Raw genomic sequence first — 7,062 nt, forward strand, 5'->3', positions numbered from 1 at the left:
TTATATAAATCATATCATGTCCAGAATTGTTCTGAGCTAGATATCCCTTGCAATTAAACCTCCAAGTTGCTTGCAATGAAAACATACTTGTTCAGACTTATCGGCCTTTGGCTTTTTATTGAACTTCCCCTTCTTAGCAGGGGTAGAAGGCTTCTTATCCTTTCTCTTGGGCCATTTCTTGGATCCAAAAGACGAGCTCACTAGGAAAACATGATTTCCCTTCTTTATGGTCGCTTCAAATGTGATAAGCATATTGACCAACTCTTCAATGGTGGCCTTTATCTTATTCATATTGAAGTTGACCACAAATGGTTCAACCGAGTGAGGAAGCGATGTTAGGATAATACCAGTGGCCAACACATGTGGTATAACCGATTCTAGGCCCACCAAATTTTCATTGAGTTCAATCATGTGAACTCCATGCTCATGGACTGAACCCCATCTTGCAAACAAGTCATCATAAGCTCTTTGACAGTTGCATGCTTAGCAGTACGAGTTTGCGTATCATAAAACTCTTGTACGCGCAGATAGATATCGCCAACATGAACGGCATCCAAAAAACACCTCTGCAATTTTTCTGACATGGAAACCAACATATAGCTCTTATCTTGAAAATCATGGTCCTATCATTTCTCAAGCCTTTCTAGTTCTGCGGCACTATCATCAGCCCTTGCCTTTTCTGGAGGGGACTTAGTGAGCGTATATGATATTTTCTTCGAGTTCAGAACAATTTTAAATTACATAACAAGTCTTGATAATTAGGGTCGATGAGTTCGATTTGATCGAGAATGTCAGATATTGGCTTATGTTATGACATGATGAATATGTATTGAAACTGGAAAATTATAAATGTTATTGTTTATTTTAAATAATTTAATAAGACATAAAATTTGTACTTTTATTTTATGGATTAAACTTCCATTATTTTGATATTTTCATCACTCTCTAATAAAAATAAGAAATCACATTTTTTTAGTGATATCATAGAGTTCAATTATTCAATTATGATCCCGAATATATTAATCAATCATAATTCCTAAAATGTAGTGTCCAATTGCATCACATTCAATCTCCACGTGTTCTCCTCGTGTTAGATAAAGACCAAATAATATGACGTCATTTTTCATCGCATGTCAAGTCAACCCAATGATAAGCATGAATCCTCTAGTTTTTAGGACTTTATTTTGTCGTATTTGTGTTTATTTGACATTTTTATTCTGAGTTTTACTATTAAAATTTTATATTTTATTGTTTGTAGGTCTGACAAAAAGGTGGAAATTTTTAGTTTTGGAGACAAGGTCAACAAATTTAATCCGAAGTAGGAAGGATTCTTGATAATGAAAAAATAATTGATGAAGAATTTTTCCTATCTATCAAGAAGATCGATGATGGTTTGATCTATGATGTGATTCACTGAATTACCACCATTTTTTGGGGCTATGTACTTGAAATAGTTGTGATAACCAGACTGCTGAAATGACTGTGCATGAGCATATGGCCTCAAAGCTGGTCCTCGGGGAACCTGTCCAGACTGTTGTGGCTGAAATTGTTGTCTTTGTGCGTTAGGGCATACTTTAGCATAATGCCCAACTTGACCACAAACATAACAAGACCCTTGAACTCCTACACACTGAGCGCTAAAATGTCTTCCACCACAGCGGTCACAGTACACAACATTCGAAGACCCAACTGCACTGCTCCCTCTAGTACTGCCTAAACTGGAGGAGCTAGATTGCGATTTCTTCTTGAATTGTTTGCCTCTTGCCTTGAATCGTTGTTGTTTCGGTTGCTGGGATGACTGTTGAGGCTGATAAGGAGGTAAACCCGCTGGCATCGGCATATTACTTCCAGATCCATGAGAAATAGAAGCTAGAACTGGAACTGGAACTGGCCGTGATTCTCCTCTGAGCAGACTAGCCTCTATCTTCTTCCCATCTCTACTGCTTGAACATAGGTATTAGGCGATCCAGACATCGCCAAAGTATGAATAGTCCTTTGTAGCCCATGCAGGAAACGGGAAAGTTTGGACTGATCATTTCTTGCAACATGTGGCATATATGGAAAAGAGCAGAAAACTGGGAAGCATATTCATCAACCGTTTTATTGCCCTGCTCCAACTGGTTAAACTCTTCTTCCTTGGCATAATAATAAGAAGGTGGTGCATATTCTTTGGTAAACTGAGCACGGAACATCCCAAGTGATGATTTCACCAGATGCTTTAAGGGCTTCCTCTGCAGCTTCCCATCAAAGTTGTGCTCGGTCTTTTAACTGATAGATTCCAGCTTCAGTCTAACACTTTGGGAATATTCGAGCAAATTGAATAGATGGTTTATACTTTTCAACCATCCCGCTGCTTTTTCGCCACTTTCATTGCCAAAGAATTTAGGAGGACGTAATTCTTGGAATTGAGATATGATCAACTCCATCCCACCAACTTTCTGAGTCAACTGCTCTACCTCTTGGTACACCTCTTCTTCCACATTTCTAGCGACCTGGGCTGCAGGACGACCACATCTACCCCTGACAATATCCTCAAGTCCTCTGACATTCTGTGCTTCTGACTCCTGTACAACCTATTTCCCCTTTTTTTCCTTTTCCTCCAGGTGCCATTCTATAAGACACAAGGATTTAATACCTAGGCCAAATAATGTAATAAGCACAAAATAACTAAAGGAAAGCTCAAACTTATTCTTGTAGGTAGTTATTAAACTAAGTTCAAAATCTAATCAACTAGTAGTGCTAACTCAGGCAAATTCAATTAAATCATAGCACATAATTCAAACAAGAGCAAATATTCAAAAACATACGCAATCATTTTATTTGTGTATAGACTCAAATGCCCTAGACTCTAATTCGAGCATATCTTAGTTAAGCTCTGATACCAACTGTGGGGGCCCGTGCTCCTGATTAACGTTTAATGACCAAACAAACAGGATTCATTAATGTAAACAGCGAAAGCGATTAAAAATTTTCCTTTAGGGCCAATGGAAATTTCGGCATGACCTCTCTGTAAGTAGGACATCCCAAAAATTTCCAAACAACACAAACAACATTTATATACTCGAAATAAAGTCATAATATCAATTTCAAAAACCTATAGCCGTACTGGCCAGACTAACACATACAGAGCCGATAAGGCTCAATCACACAACTATCAATCCGAAATATCGTAAAAGTAACACTACAACTACGCAGGGTATCCCCTGGCAAATATATAACTCGATAAGATAATGCATACATATATTTACTTATATAGATGGGAACTATCAACAACAATCCAACTACTGGGCACCGCTACCTGACGCTCCACCAGAAGCGTCAAATCCTCCTGGATAATCTGCTATGACATCAAAAACAACCACAGCATAAACAGAAAAGAGGGGTCAGGCCTGATGAAACTTAAAATTAATAATTTATTATATGTTAAAACATGTATTTTAAAATTTAAGTTTCATTAAAATTATAAAATTATGTTATTTTAGTATTGTTTGTTTATATTTAATTGTTTTATTAAATATGTTTTATTTTCAGGTTTTCTACGTGTTGGTAAAATAATGATAACTCAAGCTAGAAAATTCAAATGGAGGTGACTCAAACATGTTTAGAATCCTTGAGAAATTATCTACAACTTTGCAGAAGACATGATTGCCTGAAAAGTTCATTAAGATGATCAAATTGTGCAAATATCAAAAGGAGGACAAATTTACTTTTACTATGACCAGCATATAGTAAAAAAATCATAACTATTTCAATATTTAACCAAATGAGGTGAATCAAGTGGCCAAATTCATCTACAGATAATTCCCCGCATGTTTACCGTTTTGAGCAGATTCAAATTCGGTGATTAAAGTCGTGGAACAAAGCATTGAAAGAAGGGACATGGAATTGAACTTGGAGGAGACAAAGAATACTATTGCAACTACATGGCATTAATAAAAATTTTGATCCTTTCTCTCATTTGGCCTATAAATAGAGGCCTTGTGCTAGCTTGAGAATCATTCTATCTCATTGTAAAATATAGTGTGAGTGTGTATCAAAGTTCTAAATTCCAATATATTTTCTTTCATGTTCTCAACTATGAGTGATATTTTAGTGTTGATCAAAAGTAAGCTTATGGCAAGCTAAATCTATTATGTCAAGGTGAAGAGGATGCATTCTTGGTGAGTGTTTATATTTTGTATATTCTTTCTTTATTTCTTTTCATTTAGCTAACTTATTTTTATTGTAGGTATAAAAATGAATTATTTGTTGTTCTCAATTTACATCAAATGCTTGATACCATTAAAGTGATTATCTTGATTTGTTGTTTAATTTTGATACAATAAATATTTCATCACTTATTATTATATATATATAGATATATATATATATATATTTATATAATAATATCATAATATTTCATTTAGACGATAGCGTGGCTCTGCCGGTTGTTCTAAATGAAATATTATGATTTAATACTAACATCTAACAATCTAACATTTACTTTATCGCAACTAACTTTTATTTTTCGCATCTAACTTTTACTTTCTCGCAACTAACTTTTACTTTTCCGCAACTAACATTTACTTTATCGCAACTAACTTTTACTTTACCGCAACTGACTTATTAAATCAATATATTTCATTTAGGCAATAACGTGGCTCTGCCGGTTGTTCTAAATGAAATATAATGATTTAATTTAACATTTACTTTATGCAATTATTTATTTATATAGTTATAATTATAATCATAGGTACCATATATAAAATATCGGTTAATTCGATATTTTCTATAGTGGGAACTATATTATATTATGTGTGTGTTTAATTTTCTTGGAACCATTATTTATGGTGGTTTCTTTTGTTTTACTTTTAGTTAAACAATATTACATAAACCAAGAATAAATCCTCAAGCTTTGACAAAATTTATAATTTTTAAACTTCATTCTTGCATTTGGTGATCTATAAATTAATAAATTTAAACTCAAAATAACCTCTCTGAGGAACGATCTCGTACTTACGAAATATATTACTTGCAAACAACCTACACTTGGGTGAATTATTATTTAAGTAGTAGCAAGTTTTTGGCGCCGTTGCCGGGGAGGTATAAATTAAGTTTATATTTGTTAATTATGTTTTATTTATAAGTATTGTGTTTTTTTTTTTATGAGTATTTGGAGTCGAAAAAAAATTGGTAGACTTATTCGAGTATCTGAAAATAATTTAAACATGGATGATAATTCAAATAATCAAGATAATGATAATAATAATAATAATAATAATAATAATAATAATAATAATAATAATAATAATAATAATAATCAAGAACATGATCAATTAAGAACACTTAGGCACCATATGAACCCTATTAGAACTAGTGCCCCATCTTGTTTAGTTTTTCCTCCTGATGCATCTAATTTCAAATTCAAACCTCAAATTATTCAACTTTTACCAAATTTTCATGGCTTAGATTCTGAAAATCCATATTTGCATCTAAGAGAATTTGAGGAAGTTTGTAACGCTTATAATGATCAAAATTGTAGCATGGATATAGTTCGATTAAAGTTTTTCCCTTTTTTCTTTAAAAGATAAAGCTAAAACATGGCTACAAAATTTAAGATCAAGTTCAATAAGATCATGGGAAGAAATGCAACAACAATTTCTCAACAAGTTTTTCCCTTCCCATAGAACAAACTCTTTTAAAAGACAAATTACAACTTTTTCTCAAAAACAAGGAGAAACGTTTTATCAATGTTGGGATAGATATAAAGAATTACTTAATACATGCCCACATCATGGTTTGAAATATGGAGAATAGTTTCTCACTTTCATGAAGGTCTAATACCTAAAGATAGGCAAATGATAGAATTCATGTGTAATGGAACTTTTGAAGATAAAAACCCAAATGAAGCTATGGAATATATGGATTCATTAGCAGAAAATACTCAAAATTGGGATAATATAGGCACAATAGAACCACCAACAACTAAAAACAATAATTCAACAAATGGGGGTGATATCTATAATCTTAAAGATGATATAGATATTCAAACTAAACTTGCATCTTTAGCAAGAAAAATTGAGTCATTAGAAATGAAAAAGAGTGGTCAATTAAAAAGTATTCAAAAAATTGTTTGTCATATATGTGATACACATGATCATGCTACAAAAGATTGTCCAACATTACCTTCATTTAAAGAATGTCTCCATGAACAAGCAAATTATGTTAACAATTATAAAAAACCAATACTAGATCCTTTTTCACCATCATATAATCCTGCATGGAAAAATCATCCTAATTTTAGTTGGAGGAATGATAATAATGCACAACCGTCACAACAATATTTTCAAAATAACCAAAATCATCAAGGTTATATTCCTTATGTTACACCTCCAAGAAAAAACTTTGAAGATGTAATTCATGCATTTATCCAAAAGCAAGAGTATCAATATTCAAAACAGTCAATATATGAGTGATTTAAAAGAAACTCTTGCAAAATTTGCATCTGCACTTAATATTCATGAAAAAGGAAAATTTTCATCTCAACCTCAACCTAATCCTAAAAATCAAAATCAAGAATTAAAAAATGAAAAAATTGATCAAATAAAATCTGTTATTACCCTTAAAAGTGGTAAAATAGTTAATGATCCATATAGTAATGAAAACAAGGATCATTTAAAATCAAAGAGTAAGGATGATAATCCTGATACTTTTGAGAATGATGATACCTTAAATTTTAAGAATAATATGGTGAATGATAAATCATCTGGAATAGTAAATAAGTCAAATAAACCTCCACCATTTCCTCATGCATTAACAAATCATAAAAAACAAAAAAGTGATTCTGATATCTATGAATTTTTTAAATAAGTGAAGATAAATATTCCATTATTAGATGCTATTAAACAAGTACCTTCTTATGCAAAATTTTTAAAAGACTTATGTATTGTAAATAGAAAATTGCATGTGAAGAAAAAAGCATTCTTGGCTGAACAAGTAAGTTCTATTCTTCAAAATAATTCTAGTTTAAAATATAAAGATCCTGGTTGTCCAACAATTTCATGTATTATTGGAGAAAATAAA

The 7,062-nt window shown here is 32.2% G+C and overlaps 1 non-coding gene across 1 annotated transcript; it reads right to left on the reverse strand.

The window, feature by feature from the left end:
- Nucleotides 1-5,669: 5,669 nt before the first annotated feature.
- On the reverse strand, nucleotides 5,670-5,780 carry LOC142523525 (small nucleolar RNA R71). The gene has a single exon (XR_012814714.1). It is a non-coding gene; the product is annotated as a small nucleolar RNA R71 (small nucleolar RNA).
- Nucleotides 5,781-7,062: the final 1,282 nt, after the last annotated feature.

Source organism: Primulina tabacum, chromosome 13 (assembly GCF_025594145.1).
Source record: "Primulina tabacum isolate GXHZ01 chromosome 13, ASM2559414v2, whole genome shotgun sequence".
Lineage (NCBI taxonomy): Eukaryota > Viridiplantae > Streptophyta > Magnoliopsida > Lamiales > Gesneriaceae > Primulina > Primulina tabacum.